Genomic DNA, 25,178 nt, shown 5'->3' with positions numbered 1-25,178 from the left:
CCATTCTTTATGGCATGGAAACACTGATTGTTCCCTTAGGGTTTCTGAATTTATTAGAAGCCAAGTTTTGGCGTTCAATCTTAAATCTACCTCAATGTATTCCAGGAGTGTTAATAAGATACGAATTGGGATTCATTTCTCTAAGTGCACTATATAATTGGCGTTTATGTGCCTTATTTCGTAAATGTTTACTATCTACATATGGTGACTCTACATTATCTACTATTTCAAGTTACCTAATTAATTCTACAGAAATGTTCCCAAAATACTGGACTATGAAAATTTTAACAATCATGGTACATGCTGATATCTCACTAAAACTGCTTATTGCTCATCCAGAGCTGGCAAAGAAGAAGGTGTATATGATGGACTGGATCGACACCAGAACTTTGTGTCTAACTTATAAAGACTTTGATCCTACAATCTTTGGTCCAAAACGCTATAAAAACATTGCGTCCTATTTGCTTTTAGCACCATCTGCTGCTTTAAGATCTGCAATTCTTCGCTTAAGGTTTAACATCTGGCCTACCGGTGAGATCAAAGCAAGAAGGAAACAAATTGCTTCTGAACATAACTGGTGTCGGTTCTGTAAAAATGTGATGATTGTGGAATCCCTTCAACACTTAATACTGGAGTGCCCTGCACTTAGTACACTAAGAAAATTGCACTTTGTTAACCATTTTGCATACTTTGCACAACTCGACCCAAAAAACAGATGGGTCGCCTTGGCTGCTACTGATTGTATGAGTATAAGAATTGTAACAATCAATTTTTTACAGGCCTTGAACCTAGAATGATGATGATTGTATAATATGAATTGATAAAGTTTTTGACTGTTTTATTTGGATTTCTATGTTTAAGAATTTTCTAAATGTATAAATTGAAAAAGTTGATATAAATTCAACTATATTCAATAAAATAAAAAAAAATAAAAAAAAGAGGGAAGATGTCTGGAGGACTCCTGCGACAGCAATTTGGAGGTCAGCGGCAGCTACGGGTGCTTTTCGGATCAGCGGCACTTTGCAGTTTCAGTGCTCTGTAAACCACACCACAATGGATCTTGAATTCTGGTTGAGTTTCCTTGAGTTCCTGCACTCTGTTTGAGGTGACTCGAGCTTTGGTTGTCCTGCTTCTGGAAGGTCCTTAGGAGACTTCTGGAGCTTTTGGCTTTTTGCTGGATTGCAGACGTTGCACTCGACAACGGATTTCTTGACCCCTGGCACTCGGTTCCTGCAACAGCTAAGAAGTACAGCCAGTCAGATATTAGTTTGGTGTCATTAACGGATGCGGCAAGCTTCGTTCACGGTTTTGTCGTCAGGTATTCTTCCCAGTGGTCGACTCTGCTTCTAGTCCCAAAACCCTTTCTTTTTGAAACAGCAGAGTGGCTGTCCTGAAAGGACAGTCAGCCAGCCAATCAGGACTGGGTGCATTCAGGCATTCCTAGAGACAAAGGACAGGGGCGTTTTGGGCACCTCCCTCACTTCCTGCCCTTCCAGACACTGGAGACAGAGGCATGTTTCAGTACCAAAGCCCACCAATGGCAAAATGAACAAAGGGCTCAAACCTGGCTTGGCGCACAGAGTAAAACCCAAGAAAGACCTCACAACCAGAAAATGGCAAAAAAAGAAGACCAGGACCATTTTTACACAATTGTCACCAATGGGTGCTATACTGCAGCTGAGGATTCAGCCTGTGGTAGAAAAGCACAATGGTAGGAAAACTAAGCCACTGTCTCCAGCCATTTAAAGTAGTGAGGGTGACATAAGAAATGTTACATGAGTAGGTAGGAAAAGGGGCTACTAAGTAATACCCCAGCACTCCACATAACATGGTGTGAACTGGACCTACAAAGAGAAAAGGTAATTAAAGTCAATTTCACTTTACTATTCTTGGGAACAGTGGTTGACCCAAGAAAAGGTATTGAAACCTTATGAAAAATCTAAAGTATTTCTATGTGACACTGCACTGAAGGTGCTGCGTGCCACCATACACATAGTAGATGCCTATGGAGTTTGTCAGACTCCAAAATCAAAGGAAACACATAATCCAAATTGGGTCAAAAACATGAGAGAGTGAGAAAAAGGGCTCACTTCAGGATAAAAATGAAAAAGTTCTAAAGTCCAGCAAAAGAGCTGGGGGTCTCTAAGGCTGAAGGGAATTGGCACACAATTGAGAATTCTCCCTAACAAAAAGTTCCCAAAATGGGGAACTCCCGTCCCCTGCACCCTCTCAATGGCCGAAATTCAGCCAAGTAGTTATGTCAGAAGTTCCTACATCTGTACAGGAGTCAGTGAATACTTAAGAAATATGTAATAAGGCAAGTTAATATAAACACATCAATAAATGTATATTAAAGAAACATTTTCACTGGTTGCTTTGTTCTTCACACATTCTCTTTTAATGGGAAACCTAACTTGTTTTGAGCTGGTATGATCTTCATCAGGGTTCATATATGTGAAGTATAACTGTAATGTAACAAAAAAACTAAACTGCATCAATATAACCATTTATGCTAGTCATGTATATGTAATATCTCCACACAAACAAGATTCAAAAGCCCCTTATGCTTGATAAGTCACTGTATGGGTAAGAAAACTCCAGAATTGTTCTGCTCTTATGTTCACCATGTGGACATTGTTAGGAAAGATTTCCTTTTGGTGTAATTTTCCCTTCATTTGTGGACCCCCCAAACTTTTTGCTTTTGTTTGGCATTCCTACCCTGACTTTTTCCAGTGGCGCCCAGTCTTAAACTGAACTCCCCTGGGCTTTTGCTCACTTGTTATGTGGAAACTGACACATCCCTCAGACTTTTCGTACTGGGAAACTATGTTTCCCTTAGTCTTTGTCTATGTTGCCATTTCTTGGTAACTTTTTAACAGTGTACAATGTACATTTCCAGTACTGTGTGCTGGGGTCCTTTTTGTTTTGTGGCCCTAGACACCCTCAAAGGATTTTTTGGTGATTGTACGAGTGTACCTGGGATGAACTGGTGGCAGAAGTTACTTTTAATAGTGTTTTACTTCTTTTTATTGAATCTCATTGCGTTTACTGCGTTTGGTTCAAGACTGTGGCCAGGTCCCCGAAATGGCCCAGCCACCAAGTCCTTTGTTCTGTCCCATGGCCATTTCGTCCCTTGCCTTCACCCAGGTCGCATAACCCGGGGTTTCCTTATTTGGGCATGCAACCTCTATACTGTCTGGTCCAAATCCACACTACTGGTGCCAGGATGTTTGGAGTGCTCGAATGACTGAGACTACCATGGACCATGATTGGTCCACGTCTGGGATGCCTGCATGAGAGCAGGTCTTCGATTTCAAGTCCTCGATTTTTGCGTTTGCGCAAAGCTAATCTTGGATAAGAGAAGGGGCTCTGCATCCATTCCAGGTTGATCACCTAAGTACTCACTGAACTAGAGAACGAACCAAGCCTTCCGCACGAAGAAACAGACTTGTGAAACCACCAGAGGCACGTTGGAAGTTTTTGGCATCCTTCGCCCTCTGCTGTCCCGTTGGACCCCTGCTTTCTTCTTCAATCAAAAAGGCCTGCCAATGTGCTTTGCCCCTTTGGAGTAGTGGGAACTACTCCTGGCACCCCCTGTTTACCCACTGACCAAGCCCCTTTGTAAGTGTTCCTGGGCCATCCAGTGAACTGTCCAGCTCTACCACAGGGTATCCCGCAGATCCACTGCCATCTCAAGTGTAAACCCAAGACTTGGGACATTGCTTGCTTGTGGTCCCATGAATTTTCCCGCTAAATTTCACAAGCCTAGCTCCTTGAATTAGAAGAGTGCGTAACGCTGCCCACATCTATGATTCCTGTGTCACTACCTGTTGGTGACGGTCGCTGTAGGTGCCTTGCTGTTCTGTTCGCCTATGCCCTGAAGTCTGCTACACTGGAATTTTCTTCAATCCTCCTTCGTAACCTGAGAAAAGGCAACTGTCCCATCACGGACAATCTTTCTATCCCACAGCCGCTGAGAGCCGGAGTGCTGCAAAACTGCAGGACTCCAACCTACTTGCGACGATGACTAAACTGGCAAAGTTTGGTCCGGACTGTGCCGAGGGTCGTTGAGTACTTGCATCACTTACCCATGGCCCCCTGGCACAACTGATCACTTTTACACACAAGTATCCCATAAAGGTATTTTCTTTTTGCTGGATTAGCCTGCGCTCACTAGCTATACTCACTTTTTTAAAAAACTGTTCTGCCGCCAACGGAAGGCCCTACTCGAATAGTGGGAACCAATTCTTCATCGCCTAAAGCCCCTTCCTGACTTGCTACAGCCCTCCAAAGAAGACCGGCTTTCTGTGTTACTTGCGCACTGTTGAGCACAAGGCTCCCCTCTTCTCAGGGCTGGACTTGAAAGTTAGGGAACAACGCTGAAGAATTGCCTAATGCTCCTAGTGTGTTAACGCAACCCTCCCTTCAAAGGTTGTGGATGTGCTTTGCTAATGTGTCGCATAAGGAAATGTAATGTATATATATGATTTAGTATAAGGATTTTGCATGGTAACTGTTTTTGCATACTAAAGTTTACTTATGCCTTTTGGTCTGGCCGACAAATGTATAGATATTTTTCATATACACTTGTCTAAGAGTAATTTGTGGTTTGTTGCTGTGTGTGCTCATTGTGGGCTTCCGATCACTTTCAGCCCTCCTGTGACTTAGTCATGACCGCCTGCCACGCTACCTAGATTGGTCTGGCTTGTCCAGAAGGTACCCCTGTTTCACTAAACCAAAGGTGGCCTCCTAAACGTCTGCCCTCCAGGTCAGAATTTAGAAATCCATCCTAACAGACATGGTCCAAATCTGTTCATCAAATGTGCCCAAGAAACTATAAGGTAAAAAAGGAGGGAATACTGGGGTAACTGTACTGTGATTTAGCAAGCACCTACTTCACGCTGATATCTTTAACAGAGAAAATATGAACCTCCTCAAGCCATTTGTTCTGTGTAAACTTAGAAAGAAAGTGTCACGCAGGTTCTGCCCTTTACAGAGTGTGTGATACAGGGAATATCCGAACTGTAAAATATGGAAATGAAATATTCTTGGATAGTAGACACTGCCCTATGTGATCTGGTATCTACAGGGAGTATGTGTCCCAAATTACTCTCTGAGCGTTCTGCCGATCGTGCTGTGCACCATAGAAGTGGGGCTGCTGGCGTTGTTGCTAGGGGAAGTTGTTGCTATCAACTATCCAATCTGAATATCCGACCTGTAAGATATAGAAACTAAATGGTCTTGGATAGTAGAAACTACCCTGTTTGATCTAGTATTTACGGGTAGAAAGTGTACCGCTCACCTGACTCCCACGGAGGAGCTGGTCTAGTCTGGGTTGCTGTGGCCTCTTCGAGCGTGATGTGCAGAACTCGGAACACCGACTGAACAGAACCCTCAAATCTTGCTTGTCTGGCCCGTAGGAATATCCTTCTGCAGATGAGAAAGGGGATTAACAGTCTGCAGAATAGTGTGTTTGCTCCCCCCGTCCCCCCTTCGTTCTTCTCTAACTTCCTCCGAAATCCCCGGTTGAAGCTCACCTTATGGTTTGAAAGGATGAACTCTCCATCCTGCTTCTGGTGCAGGGGCGCGTGTTTGTCCAGTTACTTCACTGGTTTTCAGAATGGCGCTGGCAAAATCCACTTGACTTTTCCGAGCGGAACGCCGTAAGTATGAAGATTACAAAAGTTCAAGTGTTGAGCCTCCTTTTCTGTTGCCTTCCTAACCTGTGATCTGTCCTTTATTTCAGGTGCAGAATGAATGCGATGTGTTGAGGGATTGAATTTCCGATGGTAAACTCAGGTGAGTTAGCGATGGGAGCGATCCCTCTTAATGTCTTTATATTCCTCCAGTAATGTCTCTTGTCCTTTCCCCATAGGGGCCGGGGTGCGGTACCTGCCAACGAAGCGGCGCCGACCCGAAATGAGGAATTTCTCCAACAGAAGACTGGTAAGTGTTATGGCGGAAAATCAGGCTTTCCTCATATGTTCCTTCTGCTCACCTTTTGTCTCTTCTTCTCTCCCCTAGGCGCAGAGATGTGGCGACCGGTGCAGTCGCGGTGGAGCCAGAAGAACTCCGGAGGACAGGTTAGTGAAGCGCGATGCTGCAGCGAGCAACGCGGTGCTTTTAAAATGAAAGTCTTTTCTCAGGAACGCTGGCGTGAAGGTTCCGGATGCAGGTAAGAAGTTTGATAAAATTCTTGGTTTTCACCTTTCTCTTCTCTCTTTCCTTACAGGTGTTCCAGGATCGAGGTGGGCGTGGCTGGAGAACAGATGCAGGAGCAGACACGGTGAGCGTTCGGCTGCTTGGATGTAGAACAACGCGAAGCGTGAGCTACTGTCTGGGCGTGGCTTAAATAGCCCCCAAAGTAGTTCCAGGTAAGTATCCTTCCCTGGCCACGCCCGAGTGGCAAAATAGTCCCAATGAAAAAATAGTCCCTTTCAGGTCTCAGGGAGGCCTGAATCTCGCAGCATGGCCTGCATCAGGTAAGTGCACAAAACACTTTCCTTTATGAGCCTGGCGCCTATGGCGCCAGGACTGATGTCCAACATGAGCCTGGCGCCAACGGCGCCAGGACAGAGTCCAAAGAGCCCCTATAAGGGGCCGCTGGGCTTTTACCCGGGGGCATGATGCCTGCTCCCGGGGGTACTGGGCCTGGCCTGGTGCTCCAGGGGTAGGCATCATGACAGAAAGTGTCCCAAATTACTCAATGAGCCTTCTGCTGCCAAACATGCTGTACGCCGTAGAAGTGGTGCTGCTGGCTGCTTTGCTAGGAGAGGTTGGTGCTGTTAGCAAAATGGGCATGTGACGTGGTGACATCATCACGCTCGTTAACTCGACATGCAAGCTGTGCTGACAAGTGGTCTAAGATAATGAAGTCTGTCACGTATAGTCTATAGTTAAAGATCAATGAATGCCCCAAATGACCTGCTAAATCTTATGCCACCAGACATTCTAAATGCAATGTAAGTAGTGTTGGTCACCGCCTTGTTATGGAAGGAAGTTGCAATTGATTACTTGGGCCAGTGACGTAATGAAGTCATCACCCTCGATAGTTAGTCATGTCAAAACACTGTGTATCTGCAAATTGCGAGTTCTAATTATGAATAAGAGAACTCATGTTTGTAGTCCTATATGAAGTACGTGGGAGTGTGATGTAATGGGGGTCTACTAAAGAAGATATTGTTCCTCTCATAGTTGGTTGAAAGGCAGGGCTCCCTGGGTGAAGCACCATAGAATGTGTCCAAACAGCCTCAAGGTAATAACTAAATTGTATGCTTTTCAAAGTTGAATATCTCTGGGATAAATTCCATAAACCGATATCCTTCAGTAATTGGTTAATTTTATGATATTCAAAGCTGAACATCTCCGCAGTAAACTCTGCGAATCGATACCCTTCCATCTATGGTTGACTGATCAAACTTATGATGTTACAATTAAGACACAAACATATAGTGGACATCATGTACATATTAGGCATAGTACAACATATTTTAAATAAACGTGTTGCCAAAAGTGTCTCTATTACTGTCAGACATGTTAATCAAAGGAAATCAGGTGTGTCTCATGCTGTTGTGATATGGTTTTGTCGAGGTGCTTTTGTCAATACCCTACTAGTATGATCTTAAGTCTATTCTGTTGTAGGGGTCATTTGATGATATAAATAGGGTCCTAAATAGTATTCCTCATTCATACCCAAGGGGCTGATAGAGTCCAAGTGGTAGATCCAAAAGAGTTCCCTCTGTGCTAATTAGTTTTGTAGATCCCCTTCCCTAGGTAGGGGGTGGATTACCTCTAGAATCACGCATCTTATCTGTGCAATTGTGTGTCTGGCTTCTTTGAAGTGTCTGTAGACGGGTGATCTAATATTTTCTGTCTTGATGTTAGACTTGTGTTCAGCCCAATGTCATTTGCACACTTGATGGTTTGTCCTACATAGTATATGCCACAAGGACACTTAAGAGCTTAGATCACATTTTTGGAGTTGCAAGTGGCAAAATTACATAACTTGATCTCTTTACCCATGTTCGCGTGACGTATGTGGTCCCTACTGATGATGTTGGAGCAATGCCGGCAATTGAGGCACAAGAATGTACCTAATCTATGTTTGTGTGGAACCATTTGTGTATAATCATGTCTTTGTGTACCACTACTACCTCCAAGTACAGTAGAGTGTGTGCCTGAGCTTACTGTGGAGTAACACTGAGGCCTGAACAAAAAGGTGTTGGACAGCCAGAAAAGGCCTTCACTTGGATTCTTGCAACCATACCAACAACACGTGGAGCCAGTACACAATCACCTCTACGTGTAGCTATCCCTCTCATGGTGCTGTGTGCGTCAGTATTCCTGAATCAGTACTGCCACCCGAGAAGGAAACATCCCAGGTGTGGTGCACACCATCCCCTTCTCTGAAAATGAAATTGTGGCGTTCACTTTGCTGAGTAGGTCCCTCCCTAGAATGCTGATGGGAGTGTCTTTTGAATACAGAAAAGGTGCTACAATGTGCTGTGTTCATATTGTCAATGCTAAATCCTTTTTCAGAGGATTGTTCACAATTGACCCCGAAAAGCCTTGTGTGTCCAAACTTTTATTAGCTAATGGAAATCCTCCTTCCTTGATGCATGATCTAGTTGCTCCAGTATCTATAAGAAAAGAAGGGTCCTCAAAAAGGGTGACCTTCCCTATGAAATAACACCCTGGCCAAACCAATCAGATATGCAAATGATGGTGGTTCATTTGGAAGAGTAAAAATACCAGCAGGTATTCACCAGCGTGAAAAGATATGAAGGTATCAGAACAGAAATCAAGTAAGGTATGCATATGTATGATAGGAAAATGAAGACCAGACTAACCTGAAGGAGCAGTGAATAGTTGTTAAAGGGATGAGCAAGTATAGGTTGTAAAAAAAAAAACTCTTTCATGGCAAATGTTTCTCGATAGAATATCTGGATTGGGATGGTAGACAAACTTCCAAAAGGTTTTAGGGAGGTAGGGCAAAACAAAAAGGGCATTTAATTTGGTTAGTAGGGACCCTGATTCCCGGACAAAACAAGGGTGTGCTAAGGGAACGAAAACCGGCAATGTAAACAGCAAGGCATCCAAAGTTCAAGGCACTCTGAGTAAACTCTGGATAATCCGTAAGAAGTCTGTAGAAGAAGGTAATATGTAAAAAAACAGGTTAATAGCAAGCAGCAGGTACAAATCCAATAGCCATCCGTAGTACAAAATAGGTTCAAGAAAGCCAGCTAATCAAAAATAAGGCAATACAAGATACAAAGGCAGAGTGGAATTAGCAGAGCAAAGGATTCAGCAGGGCCGAATTCGGGAACCAGCGTGGAATGTCACAGATCAAGGAAACAAGGAAACAAAGAACTTCAATCCGAAGCGCCTGTTGATTGTGAAGTGCGCATACTTAAGCATGTCGAGCTGGTGCCTTCATTGATGATATGCATCATGGCGCAGGCCACGGAGGATTGTCTCTGTGGCAACCAATTGTGGGCAGGATGGGAGTGTGACGCCTTCCTAGGACTGAAGCGCTTGAGAGCACAACAGTCACAAAGGCACCATGGCAACTGCCAGACGAGTCTTGCGGTCATGTGTTTGCTGTGTGTAAAGACATGGTGGCGGCTGCAAATGGCCTGCACAGGAACCGTGACAGTATCCTCCCCCAAAAGATGCTGCAACCCCCTAGCCTGATGAAAATGAGCCAAAAGAAGTGGAGCACTGATATTGGACAGAGGTTGCCACGACCAGTCCTCAGGACCGTAGCCTTTCCAATCCACCAGATAGAAACTTTTGCCCCTACGGATCCTTGTGTCCAGGCTAGCGCTAACCTCGAACACCTCATCGCCATCCACCTGCAGTGGGGGCGAGAGACCTCATAACTGCATAACGGTTGCACACTTCTTCAAGAGAGACACATGGAACACAGGATAAACACAGCAGGTGTTCAGCAGCTGCAGACAGAGGGCCACGGGATTGATGACTTGACGGATCTTGTAAGTACCAACAAAACATGGAAGGAGTTCACGGGGACCGTGCAGCGCCAAGTTCTTGGTTGACAACCAGAACAGGGCAGTAGACCGGAGCAGGAATGTGATGTCGGTCTGTGTAGCGTTTAGCACGTTCATGGGCCTGCACCAGAAGCTCCTTAATGGAGAGATGCAGGGTCACAAGATCCTTAATCGAAGCACAAGCAGCCGGATTCTTCACAGGGAGAGGAGCATTGAGAGAGATCAAACAGGGATGCTGATCATACAAAGCATAAAAAGGAGATGAATCCGTAGAGGAGTGTATAGAGTTATTATACGCGAACTCTTCAAGAAATTGTGCGTTCAATCAGCTCTCTTGGTGTTGTAAACAGAGACAGTGCAAATATTGCTCCAGGGTGGCATTCAGTTGTTCGGATTGGCTATCCATTTGTGGAATACCTGATCATCTATGGCAAGGGAAGAAGTCAATGCCTGCCAGAAGCAAGAGGTGAATTGGTACCCCTGTCAGAGACGATGATAGAAGGAAAACCGAAGAAAAGAAAAACATGTTTCAAGAATAATCTGGCCAATCCAGGGGCAGAAAGTAAACCCATACAAGGTACAAAGACAGCAAATTTTGTAAAATAATCCACCACAACCCATATGATGTCATATTGATGGATTGGAGGGAGCTCGGCAATGAAATCCATGGACACCATATGTTAGGGTTTGTGAGGAACAGGCAAAGGATGTAGGAGTCCCACAGGTTTCTGTCTTAGGTTTTCAGACTGTGCACAAGTGGAATATGATGCAATATAGTCAATGACGTCCCTTGACCTGGTCAGCCACCAAGACCATCTACGTAGGAGATCCAAGGTTTTGGTTTTCCCGGGGTGCACCCCTATGAGTGAATCTTGGCACCATCGTATGGCACACAAGCGACAGTCCAGATCAGGGATGTATATTTTGTCCTTAATATAAGGTAACCCATTGATGATAGTGGCGTTTATATCATTAAGGGCGGCGGGATGAGTGAGTACCCAGGAATGGATCTTATCCCTTAATAAAGCCTGTGGGGTACAACCGCTTGCCACTTGATGTAGGAGCAAAAAAGGAGGGAGTCTGGGTGCTGAGCTGTTGTCAATCCCCAGGTGAGACAAGATGTCTGTTTTGGTATGGAGTGCTGCGGGACGATAAGTTATAATGAAATCAAAAAGGGAAAAGAAGAAATGCCAACGTGCTTGTCTTGCAGAGGAGCATCTGACAGATTGCAAGGCCAGGAGGTTTCTTTGATCAGTAAAGACAGTAACTTTATGACGGGCGCCCAACAAATGGTGGCACCACTCAGAGAAGGCGTTTTGATCGCCAGAATCCCGTGCTCAGTGATGGTATGGTTCCGCTCAGGAATGGAGAGCTTGCATGAATAGAAAGCCACAGTATGGGTAACACCAGTACCGGACACATTTGAGAAAGGACAGCCCTGACTGCTACGTTGGAAGCATCTGCTTCCACCATGAACAGCAACAAAGGGTCAGAGTGCTGCAGGACAGGAGCAGAGGTAAAGGAATACTTAGGTTAGTTTGAGAGTCAGCATTCCAATAAAAACGTGCTTTAGGACTCATTAGGGTGGTAAGAGGAGCGACAATAGAGGAAAAGGAATGGATAAACTTCCTATTGAAATTTGCAAACCCTCAAAAAGTATTCAGGGACTTCACAGAGGAAGGAACAGGCCATTCCAAAATGGACTTTACTTTGGAGTGACACATCTTAACACCCTTATCGGTTATGTTGTAACCTAGGAATTCGATATCAGTGGCATGGAAGACACACTTTTATGCATTGGCAAACAATGTTCCCTTAGTCTTCTTAGAACGGTGGTGACATGTACAATGTCTTGTTCTAAGGATTATGATAAACTTAAGATGTAGTCTAATTAGACAACTATATAGATGTCTACTATGTCCCGGAAAATATTGTTCACAAAGAACTGAAAAGTGGCAGGAGCATTGCATAGCTCAAAAGGCATCACTAAATAACCACAGTGTGTTTTGAATGCAGTTTTCCACTCACCCCCCTCACGTATCCAGACCAGGTTGTAGGCCCCCCTCAAGTCGAGCTTGGTGAAGATGACAGAGGTAGCTAATTGATCCAAAGATTCTGACATAAGGGGCAGAGGGTATTGATTCTTTACTATGATAGCATTCAAGGCCCTGCAACTGATGCAGGCCCTGGGGTCACCATCCTACTTGGGAACGAAGAATAAGGGGTAGGTGGCAGGGGATCGGGAAGAGTGTATGAACCCGTTAAGCAGAGCAGAGTCAAAATAGTCCTTGAGGATCTTGTCCTCTTTGATAGTGATCGAATATATATGACCAGATGGAATCTTGGAACCAGGAAGTAAATCAATGGGCCAATCATATGGCCTGTGAGCAGGGAGTTGCTCTGCCTCGCCTTTAACAAATACGTCCGAATATTCCCTATACTGACCCGGAATCGCATTCTCAGGTGATTTAGAGATCGCCCCAATGAACGACACAGCTTCCAAAAGAGCCACGCAGGGTGAGCTATGAAAAATGTCATCATACTGGAGACAGGAATCTCGACAAAACTCAGACAAAAAGGAGACTGCATGAGTACTCCAATCAATCTGTAGATTGTGTAATCGTAACCATGGTATGCCCAATATCACCTTTAAATGGGGTGCAGCTATAAGTTCAAAGGACAAGTGTTCCCGGTGGCCTGAATCGGTGGTCATAGAGACAACAGGGGTTTGTTTAATCACTGATCCAGAAATTAGGGCAGTACCATCCACAGCTTTAACAACCTCAGGTTGCCTCTTGTGCACAGCTGATATACCTATCTGATGGGCATGGGAGATATCCATGTAATTACCAGTGGCCCCGGAATCTATGACCACTTGAGTCCAGGTTATCTGGTTATCAGACATGGACAGGGAGACAGAGAGGACTGATTCCAATGGATCACTACTCAACTGAGGGACTCCTACTGTGGTTGAGTTTTGTTGTTTCCGGGCCTTCGAATTGGTTTTTTAGTGTAATTCCATAGGAAATGTTCTGCAGAACCGCAGTACATACAAAGGTTGGAGGAGCGTCTACATTCCCTTTCAGCGGGAGACAAAGGTCCGCGAATAGCACAGATTTGCATAGGTCCGCACTCCGACGGCGTCGCAGCCGGTGACTGTAGTCTGGTAGGAGGAATTCAAACCGTTTTCTTTTTGCCTATGCATTCAGCCCTCCGGGCATCAACATGAAGTTCTAAATCTAGTAGTTCTGGGTATTGTACAGGGACTACCGTGACAGTGGCAATGATGTCCTTCAGGTTGCCAGACAGCCCTTTATAAAAGACCGCCGCCTTCTTTGCTTCTGGCCAACTGGTTTCGGCTGCTAACTGGTTGAATTTGGCCAGATATATCAATAAGGAGGCACTGCCTTGTTTTAATTCCAAAATCTCCAGGGCAGAAGCCTTTGATTTATAACAGGTATCAAAAACCCAATTCACAGCACCTATAAGAGCGTCACAGTCATATAACATATAACTGTTAGACTCTAGCAAGCGGTTTGGCCCATGCAGCATCAGTGCCACCCAGGTAGGAAAGAACAAATGCTACCCTGGTTGTTAAATCTGGGAATGAGGCCGGTCGACAAAGAAAGTACAATTTCCCCTATTTAATGAAGGTGCAGTACAACTTGGAATCACCCTGGAACCTCTCCAGAGGAGCCAGAGGAAATTTGGTGGACATCAATACAGGGGACAGGATTTTGTTGTGGTAGGGGATACCCTGAAGATGGGGCAGATTCCCCCAGATAGTCAGCGTCCCGAATTCTTGGAGTGCATCCATTCTGCGATGCAGATCCGACTGCACCATAGTCATGTTGGCCTGCAGATCAGCAACCAACTGTAATAAACTATCTAGAGTATCCGCCACATCTATTATTTAGGGCTCTGATTCTGTGAGATACTCACGTAAACTGGGATACTTGAGAGTTCCCTGTAGGTGAGAATTGTCAGGTCTGGATTATATATTGATAGCCCAGTATGGGCTTCCTCAAAGAGGGTGACCTTCCCAATGATATACCACCTTGTACGAGCCAATCGGATATGGACGAGACAGTGGTTCACTTGGAAGAGCAAAAATACCACCAGGTATTCACCAGCCTGAAAAGAAATTAAGATGAGTATTAGTAAAGAAATCAAGTAAGGTATACGTATGTATGATAGGGAAATGAAGGCCAGACTAACCTGAAGGAGCAGTGAATCATTTTTAAAGGGATGAGCAAGTGTAGGTGGTAAAAAACACCTCTTTTATGGTAAATGTTCCTTCCTGGAATGTCTGGATAGGGATGGTAGACAAGTTCAAAGCACTCTGAGTAAACTGTGGATAATCTGTAACAAGTCCGTAGAAAAAGGTAATATGTCAAAAACCAGGTTAACAGCAAGGAGCAGTTACAAATTCAGTAGCAATCCATAGTATAAAATAGGTTCAAGAAAGCCAGGTAATCAGAAATACGGTAACACAAGATACAAAGACAGAGTGGAATTATCAGAGCAAAGTATTCAGCAGAGCCGAATTCGGGAACCAGCGTGGAACATGACAGATCAAGGAAATGAAGAACTTCAATCAGAAGTGCCCATGATTGTGAAGTGCACATACTTAAGCGTGTTGAGCTGGCGCCTTCATTGATGACATCTATCATGTCGCAGGCCGCGGAGTATTGTCTCTGTGGCAACCATTTGTGGGCAGGACGGGAGCGTGACGCCTTCCAAGGACGGAATCGCTTGAGAGCGCAGTGGTCACAAAGCCGCCATGGCAACCGCCAGATGCATCCCACAGTCACGTGTTTGCTGTGTGTAAACACAAGGCGGCAACTGCGAACGGCGGGCAAGGGAACTGTTACACATAAATCGGTTACCGCCCACCACTGGCTAGGAGGGCTTGTTTCTTGGATGAGGAGGACTTAGGGAGTTCCACAGGGTAGGGGCCTTGGAGCTGAAACTCACACTCCCTGCTCTGGCAAGTTTATAGCGGGGGACTGCTAAGGTAAGCTGATTGGAAGAGTGGAGTAGGCGACAATGCTGTTTATTTGTGATGTCATGGTTCAGGTAGATGGGGCCTTCATTATGGATGAAGCGGTGTGCTATCGCAAGAATTTTGAACTAAATACAGGCTTTTATTTGTTGGCAATGGACTTCTCTGCGAGTGGAAGAGATGTGGTCCAATTTATCGATACCCAGCGCTGCTTGCAGGAGGAATCTGTAATTTGGCTATGTTGGAAGAGGACGTGTTCTTGAGGATGGCATGCAGTAGTCCAGTTTTCTTAGAATGAATGCTCTAGATAGCGTAAGACTATTATTGGGGCCTAGAAATGTTCTGCTTAGAGAAATGAGTTTGGTGGCGTGGGAGGTAGAAGATGCCAAGGCAATGACATGCCTACTCATGATTAGTTCTACATACAGGTAAAAACCTAGGATTTTGGCTTGTTTGAGGATGTGAATAGTGGAGCCGTCAATGATGAAGGCAGCGTAAGCCTAGTTAAGGGATTTCAGGCAAGCAGGTAAGCCTAAAATGAGTAGCTCTGTCTTCCCGTCATTTAGACAGAGGTTTTGGGAAGCCATCCAGGACTGGATGGTGCAGAACACTTTGTTGATGGTATTGGAATAATTGGCGTAGTTCCCAGAAAGGGGAACGAGAATTGGCATATCATCCGCAAAGTTGGTGTAGGTGATTCCTATAGTGTCGATAATGTTGAAGAGGGGTTTGGTGTAGGTGTTATAAAGGGTAGGGGACAAGCAGGAGCCTTGTGGGACAAGAGGGATGGGGATGGGGTCAGCAGAGTGGTTATCAATGAAGACTCTAGAAGTATGGTCACTTGGGAAGAATTTGATCCAGCGAACAGCTTCTGGTGAGAAGTGGAAGAAGTGGAAGGATTTCGAAAGGTTCTGGCATAGCAGGTCGTGGTCCACGAGATCAAACACTGCTGAGATGTCAAGGAAGAGTAGGATGGCAGCCTTACCTGTGTCTCTAATGCTGTCTAGTTGCATTTTGAGAACAATAAATGCAGTTTCCATACTGTGTTTTGGTCGATAACCAGATTGTCTGGGGCCAAAGAGTGAGTGCTGTTCAGGAAATTGCTGGTATTGTATGTAGGCTATGCAGTCTAGTATTTTGAGCCAGAAGGGCACTATAGTGATGGCTCTATAGTTGGTGGGGATATTCAGGCCCATTGAGGGCTTTTTAGTAAGTGGGGACCCAGACTGCTTTGATAGTGGGAATTTTGCAGGAGTTGAATGTGGAATTGATTAATTCTGTTATGATGGGGTGAGACTTGGGGCACAGAGCTAGATGATATTGGCTGGGCAGGTATCTCCTTTACAAGTAGAGGGTTTGAGCGTGTGGAACGATGACTGGCCCTGTGAGTACTGCTCCTTCCATAAGTATTTCCACCAGTTTTTTCTGAACCAATTTGTTTTCTGCTTTGGTTGCATTATTGACTGTCTCCTTATCCTTCTCCTGCTTCCTTTTGCAATAGTGTACAATTGTCACCTGTATCTCAGGACACCCCTTTGCCTCAATTCCCACTATCTTTTCTAAAGAGACTTGCACATCTGCGGTGAGCCCCCTCACTAAGATATGGTAAAGCAATGGTTTCTTTTTGTCCCAAGACTGTTTATTTTCCTGTGTCCACATTTCTTGTATGGATCGTATGTATTGTGAGTGATCCTCATCAGGCTTGGTTTTCCGAGCCAAGGTAGAACCCATGTTTGACGTGTTTAGATACAGCTCTCTCAGAGCTTGATAGTTGTTAAAGCGTGCTCCATTGTGTATATTAGATCTTAATTTTACCCCAGAGTATCTGGCATTTTGCCATATTTTTTTACTTATCTCCCTGACCAATACTGCCAAAAAACATTTTATGTTTCCTATGGCCAATGGGATTCCTGCTTTCTCTTTTTCGAAACCATAAATCCACTTACTCGACCCCGCCATCAATGAAGGTAAACTGTAAACTAAATTGTCCCTGTCCATTGTATGCCATGGTATGTAATGAACCTCGCTGTTATGTTATGGTTGAATCTGGTATGAAAGGGAGATGTTATATTGTAGTCTTGTATTGTCACTGGCCTGGAATAATTTCTATCAGAATGTTGATGCATGAATGCAGCTCAGGAGAATGTTGAGTGGATCTGTGTGTGAATGTTCTGAGAGTGTCAGTTGGGGGTCTGAGCTGGGATGATAGGATGGCCGGTGGGTCTACTCCTCTGTTAGTACTGTTAATATGTATCCATGATACTGTCCTGTCTATATGTGACTATAAATACCATAAGAGTAACTGGAATATGTACATACTGTACATATTGTATAATAAAGCCTTACCTGGACTTATCTAGACTCCACAGCAGGATTTCTGATGACTGCAGAGAGGCTTTACAACATTCACCCCTTGTTTTTTGTAAAAGGTACATTTGTGTGCGAGCTCTATGTTTATTGCCACACTGTAGTCTCTTGGCTACTGCTATTGTGGTTTTCCTGCTTGGGAGACCATTTCACCTGCCACCCAGTGATTCTTCTCTTGCCTCCTCTTCTCTCTCATCTCTTCTCCTTTCCCTTCTCCTGTCTGTCAGACTTTGTGTCTCTATGTAGTCATTCCCATGATAGCTGTCACTGCTGTCTTCCCAGCCTATTATGGGGTGCCCTTTGTCTGCCATATCAATTTCACTATGGTCCGAGTCCTGTCTCCACTAATCTTTTTTAAACTTTATGCATCCTGCTGTCCACCTCTGTTCATTAGGCTCCCTTCTCATGTTCCTTTCCTTTCTCCTCTATTTCCCTTTCCATTGCTTTATCTGCCTCATTCACCACACTGTCAAGTTGCTGCTGTGCGCTCTTTTTTATGTGATTTAAATATTTAATCTTCCCTTTCTCGTCCTTGATGATAATGCTTGTGCTACCCTCTTCTTTCTTTTTATATGTTCCTTCTTTGTCTTGAGACACATTTGTTTATGATTCATATACCCTGCGGCTGGTTTTAATAACGGGTATATCATATAGGGAAGGGTGGTGCACTTTCCTGCTCCTCCTCTTTCCCTTTCTCTGTCTCTTTTTCCTTCTCTCTGTACAATTTCTAAAGCCCCAGAATGTCCTCTCTTTTTAAGCTTTGCTCCTTTGTATATAGCTGCCAAGTAAGAGTACATGTCTTCTATAATGTCTTTATCGAACGTCCCCTCTCTGTGCCATTCTTTATAACATTTGCCCACTGTGTCGTGTACCCACTCAAAATGGTACTTAGATATTTGATTGCTATATTGGGGCGATTTCCTACACATGTGATTAAATGGATCATCCATCCAATAGGACGTCATTGTCTCTGCCTTATTCTTATTCTTTTCTATTGTAACATTCTTCTCTCCCTACTTCTTCCTTTCCATATTTCTTTAAACTGTTTAAACTCTCACTCCCTCTCCATACAATCCCACTTGCTCAATTTTTCTACTTACCGCTTCGATCGATTACCCTAGTTTCACTCTCTCTGGCCTTCTTCGAAGGCCCCACCCTTTCACACCTCTCAATCAATGCTTTCACTCCATGGCCTTCTCCACAGGCCTGCCTTGTTATAGCCTATAAGTACAGAAATGGCCCTTTCCCCAGGTTCACCACCATAACAACAAGGCCCTATGTATGTTAGATAAAGCGGTTACTCCTCTCGCTCTGGCTATTCTGTTTTTTCGACAGCCAAATAAAATGAACACAACAATCACTTTCCACACTACTAAAAAACAAACTGCTGCTACTCATAAAACATGTGCATGCATATACCCCAAAAGAATTTTCCTCAAAGAAAATAAAAATGGCTGGACTCACCGGCTCTCATTGGAATTTCTGGATTGTCCCTCAGTCAGTTGCTGAAGTTGCTCAGCCTGCTTCCTTCTCATGATCACTTTCTCTTTGCTTTCCTGTTTCTCGCAGCTTCCACTAGCCACATCTGCTCCAGTCTACGGTAAGTAAAGCACTGCTTTCTGTCACCTGCAAACACCCAGGAGTCTCTCTCTGGCTCCATGCATTCCTGCAGCGTGTCCTGCTTGTGCAGCCACTCACCAGACCAGTCTGAGTTTTTAGATTCCTGAGCCTCACAGAGAGGTGCAGCTCTCTTGGCAAATGCTGACAACAACTTGCTGCTTCTTGTTAGGGGTCAGTAATGCGAGGCGGACAACTGCTTGTAGTTTTCTCAAAGCAAGACATTTTATTGAAGTAAAGGTTTGCAAATAAAGCCTTGTTTGCCCTAATCTACTGAGGAATTTCCTACCTAGTATAAAGGCTAAGTGACAATCTCTAGCATGGGTAAACTGGCCCTCACTCTAAACAAAAAACATTCAAAGAAAGTGACAAAGCAACATAAGATAATGACCAATAACTGATCAATATTTGGGTGACCCTTGCCCCACTAGTAACAATTCTCTGCTTTGGTTGAAAAGATCCCTTTTCAATTCCAGCAAAGAAAATAGCACCAATGGTAATTGTGGTTAGCTGTCTTCAGGATTCTCTGCCACAGTTCAAAAGGAATACTTATATGACTTCTCCAGCAACAACTTTACAATGGGTTAGAACTTCTGTAGTAATTTTGGATATTTCTCGAGAAGCTACTCTTGGGGTTGCTGCTTCTTTTTAACAACCACTCTTCTACTGTTATTACTATGAGAACAGTTACCTTCGTCCCACAGTATGCCACAACTTCATACCACTCAAATGTGACATCCGCTGACAACTTTATATAGCACCACATTTCAAGTATTTCTACCACTGCTATAGGCTTCCTAATTATCAGGCACAGTCTGAGAAGACACTTCAACCTCCTCAGGTAGGCATGCCGTCTTCTCTTAATGACTTTCCAATAAAAGGACAGCCTCTTTGCCTCTTCCATCTGTCTAACTGCCACAAAGTTAACCGGCCTCTGCCCACAAGACCTACTTCCTTTCAGCTTCAGCAGTCTTTTAACATTGCAGGATAACTTCTGTAAATTCTTTACAAGTACCCGGCTCCCCTTCCCCAGCTTTCTCACACCCTTTCTGCCCACGTAATTACACAGAAGCCATAGTGCCATTCTTCCAGCATCAGGTAACAATGCCACACTTATATATGAGGCCACGAAAATTTCACATATTAGCTGAATGTGTTTTTACCAGGCTTATTTCAATATAAAAGGGTTTCACCTATTGGCACCTGCTAATTCTCCTCTTAAATATAGTAACTTCTTGAAACAAGAAATGTCAATCCTGAAGAATACAAGGTTCAGTCTTCAAAGCGAAAACATAATTAGGCACACGCAACCACTCTTTAAGGTAGATTTTTAAATTTAAAGTATTGGATTAAATTGTATTTCTGTGTAGTATCAATGAATCAACTTCTAATTTCCCTCGGGAAACACAATTGGTCACATGCGACCTTCCTTTGTTGCAGTTTTCACTTCTAACTCTTGCAACTCTTGAAAGAGTTCAACAATGGATGCAATAGCTTTTACTTCTCACACAAACACTGCAGCTTTCAGAATAAGTGTGAAGGTTACATTTTCATTGTTAACAGTCTGCTTAAGAACAACAGACAACTTCTACTTGCATTTTAAGTATATGCAAGCATCTTTGGAGCTGGTTACAGTTACTGGCAAGGCTTCTTGAGTTAATCTGAATGCTGTGCTTCACTCACGGCTTCAGGGACACGACGGTTGCTGGTTGCTCTGCTTCTTCAACTTCATCGACTACTGCTACTATGTCAGACTCACTTGGGATCCACACCCTTCTCCAGCACGGGTGTCTCCAGTCTGCCACCTTAGTTGTGAGTCTCTTCCACTCCTGAGACCCTCAGATTGCCTTCTGCTCCTGGCCTTGGGCTCCTGCACACCCTTGGCTCTGCAATGGCAGCAACTCTGATCACATGGGGAAAACTTCACTTTCAGCATGTCTTCCTCTGTGAAGCCGCTGCAATACAGGTTTTAGGAATGCCAGACTCTATCAGGACTTCCAGGTGAAATCCGCTGTCTCCACATTCCGGTGTCCCTTCTGTATTCCCACTTCTTTGTGAATGGCCAGCCTCGTGCTTTGACTCTGCTACTACTACAGCCAGCCTTCCAACTCTTGATCCAGCTCCTTTCTCCTCTGCTTTCCTGCTGGGGGCTTTAATGTCTCACAGCTATGACAATTGGCTTCAAGTGTGAGCCATTAGTTTCAATTGCCTGCCTCCAGCCATAGCTATTCAGGTTAATTGCCTGACCGCTAAAATCTGCATGCCTCTTCAGCCCTCTTCTTCGTATCAGTCCCTCTAAAATTCTGGGACATGTAGTTTGTTTTACCAAAGATAGGTTTGTCTACTTCTTTATTACTTATAAGGGTAGATTGTAGATTGAATTCCTTAGATTTTTAACAGAGGGGCTGTGGGTTTCCTTTATTTAAGTTGTATAGAGGAAGATGATTTAGAGAAGACCGCATTTGCACAATCCTTTGTAGTGCACCGTTGGAATTGAGGAGGGCATTTATTTTTAAATACCAAAAAGTGTCTTACTTTTGGTATAGTGTGCTGTGATATTACAAGCTTAGGGTTAACAACTTTAGATTTAATAAAAGGTTGAGAGACATTAAAATGACAATAAGCCATAACCTCTTTTGGCACAGTGGTAAGAATTTCCCTTTCAGAGGCAAAATATAGCGTTTCATCCCACGGATTCTCCTCATTACCCTGGGCCTTCTCTCCACCCAGGTGATCCTCCCGCAGTACACCACCCACAGGGTTGGGATCAGTAAGCGTCTGCCTTCCCCTGGCCACCTGGGAGGAGACTTTTGGCAGTGTTTCAGTGAAGGAACCGCAGGATTCTTCACATTCTGCTCTTTAGATTTCTCGGGCACAGGTGTATGGGAGCAGCAACTAAAGTGCCTGCTGGGCTTGTGTCCTTTTCCACTTTGCATTGCTCAATCCCTCTTCCTTGTCCCAGTGTTTTGGTCATTCTGGGAAAAGTCAATTTTTGATGATTGGTTTGAAAAACTTGGATAAGCATTTTCAATGGTTTTAAAAGGCAAATCAGTCCTGGATGATTGATGCATGGAACTGGAGAAGGCGGTTTCATACATTTTACAAGGAAGACCAAAGATGGAAGGTTGGCCTATAGGTCAGGGGAAAAGGTTCTCACTATTCTTCATAGGAGGAGTAGTAGAGGTATGACAATTGGCCTTCACACATGCCAACATGTGCTCCATTTCTTAGCCAGGACAAGAACCTCTCCTAAACTGGGATCACCTTTGGTCCATATTTCTTCCTGTATCTTGTTTTCCCGCACCTTTATCATTGACTGATCCCTGAGGCGTGTATCGTAAATACTACCAAAATTGTATTTGTTTGCAAGCTCCCATGATTCTCCCTGTCCCGTTCTCGTATTCCATCCTCGTTGCCACTGAAATGAGGTGAACGGGACACACTTGTCCTTTTTAGAGAGATTCCTTTATTGCAGTTGTACAGGTTGTGGGTAATAAAACCCCTAGCTACTGTGCCCTCCTCACACTCTGCTCTCCAAAATCCAATGATTCACCCCCAAAATTCTTGTACTGCTACCTTCTAAATAGGAGCTTAGAATGTATTCAACTATTTACAAATGAAGCTGCAGTTTGTCCACAGAAACATGGAAATTAACATATTAGTTATCGTTAAGTTGCTCAACCCATAGGAACAACACTTTTTGGAAGGCTTAAAACTCCACTCCCCCTGGACAAATTTGCATCACACTTTGCAAAAAAGTATATGGCCTGCTCGGAATTTCTTGAGAAGTTTGGTGGGTTTTCATCCTGGGGGACCAAGCGTACAGCTGAAACTGTTGAACGGATTTTCATCAAATTTGTGGCAGGAGTGGCAGCTTGGTCCCAAAAGTGCGCTTTTGTAAATTTGGTGATAAGCCGTCATGTACTTTTTTAAAAAGCAGGTAAAATGTATGTCTCAAAAAATTACTGATATCTGGCTCAGCTCCGCGGTCCCATTTCCCTGTTCGCTCCGTGGTCAAAAGTCTGATTGGCCTGGAGTGTGGCGTGATGTCGGCGGACATTGGGTGCATCTGGTAGTTGTCTGGAGGGAAGCGTGATGTGCGTCATAATTTTGGGTAACACCGCCATGTTTTATCCGAGGATAGTGCGATGCCAAAAGGGGCTGGAAAACATGCTTTGCGGCATCTGGTGGTGGGAACAGGGGATGGAAAGGGTGGGGGAGTGTATCTGTGTGACTGCGCCAATTCGCGGATATCTCCTCAGGCAACTAGCTTGTGTGGTGACTGAAGTCAGCCTTCGTTACGGCACGGTAGGTGCTGAGGTAACCTCTTTCTGTGGTGAGTGCTGGCAGGCTCAATTGCAGATGGGGAGTGTATTGCACATGCCATGAGCATTTTCACATAGGGTGTACTATGCTGTGTTGTGTGTGGTAAGCCCCTAGTGCATTGGATGCATGTCTGGAGGCCTTGCACCAAAAAGTATCTCCACTGGTTGCAAGTAGGTATCACATTGTTGCCTTGTGTGTGTGGTTTGTCAGCATTGTACACATTGTTGGTTGCATGGGTGTGGTGATTGTTAGCACATCCTACAGTTTTGGGTGCATGGCTGGACATGATGGAGTCAACAGTCCTGCAGTGTGTCCACTGGGTAAAGTGTTAATACTGTGTGTATAGAAGTGCATAGGGTTCCAGTGGATGTTTTATGTGGTTGGGTTGTGGACATTGCGGAGATTACTGAGTAGTACAGTACTATAATATGATGTATTGGTTCTGTGTACTTAATAGACTGCTGGGAGCAGGGGCAATGTTCTGAAGCTTTTTTGGTTTGGTTGGCAGTAGTAAAATACTATGTGAATGGAAGTGGGTAACAGTCCGGAGGCTGTGTTATGTTTGTGGATTCTGCTAACTGCCTACATGTTTGCATGCATGGCTGTATTATGGTGTGGGGGTTGGGTAGGAGTGCCGGGGGGATGTGTAACGTTTGTGTGTTCTGGTACTTGGTCACATGTTTGAATGCATGCCTGCATTACGTTGCAGTGGGTGTGGCCAAGGCCTAGGCTCTTGGGTGCATGGCCAAAGGCTGCAGGCCGTAGGCCATGCACCCAAGAGGGTAGGGCTTGGCCACACCTACCGCAATGTAATGCATCCCTGCATGCCAACACTGTGATACTGCTATATGGATGCCACAAATATGTTTATGAGGTCATTTGTTTTCCCCTTCACTCCTTAGGATAAGTGTCATGGCCACAGGCCCCAGAACACAAAAAGCACACCATCTAGTGATGGGGGCAATGGGTCACTTGACTCCTTTATATCCCTTTGGGACCCATAAACACAGTGGCCCTGGCTGGACTCAGTCCTGGCACCTTTGGTGCCAGGCTCATACAGAGATGTTAGCAGGAACACTTTATTTCAGTGCAGGAGTGCTTTTATTTTACAAGAACTTTCCAGGATCTGAAAGCCTTTATTCCAGAGAACATCCTCATGTGCTGACTCGTCAGGTGTGGCTCCCTAGGCCTGGTCTTCATGTGCTGACTAATCGGGTGTGGCAGGCAGGCTAAACCTGGTGGGCGTGGCTTCAGAAGCTCAGCTATATAAGCTGCTCCATCCTTAAGGCCGGTGCTTCGCGTTACTGTGCACTTGCGTGCAACGTGACGCTCACCGCCGCTTGGACCAGTTAACTTACCTTTGAAACCAGGTGTTCTCCTGAATACTCACCTCCAGGAAACCGGTGCTTCATCGATTCATCTGCAGATTTATCTCCTGACATCCAGTGATCTTGATCCCGACGCCGCAGCACCGCACTCCACATCCACGAACTCGGACCATGTGAAGAAGAAGAAAGACAAGGGGGGGTCATTACGAGTTTGGAGGCAGCCATGGTGCTGAAAGCACCATGGCTGCCTCCAAACCCGTGTCCGGGTCCGTGGTGTCAGAATGGGGACTTACCGAGAAATTCTGACCTTTGCAGACCCGGTAAGTCCCCATTCCGAAAAACCATTCCCCATTCCCATTCGATCCCCCATAGGGCACAATGGGAATGGGGAAGGAGCTAATAATGGGCCCGCAAATAGCAGGCCTGTTATTAGCTCCTTGGTCCCTTAGCGGGTCCCGCTAAGGGCGGCTGGTAAAACCAGCCAGCCCTAGTGGGACCCGCTAAGGGACCTCGGAATGCGGCGAT

The sequence above is a fragment of the Ambystoma mexicanum genome, chromosome 6p (assembly GCF_040938575.1).
Source record: "Ambystoma mexicanum isolate Mex_15411 chromosome 6p, UKY_AmexF1_1, whole genome shotgun sequence".
Taxonomy (NCBI): Eukaryota; Metazoa; Chordata; class Amphibia; order Caudata; family Ambystomatidae; genus Ambystoma; species Ambystoma mexicanum.
The sequence above is the reverse complement of the archived record's forward strand: the minus strand, read 5'-3'. Positions refer to the sequence as shown.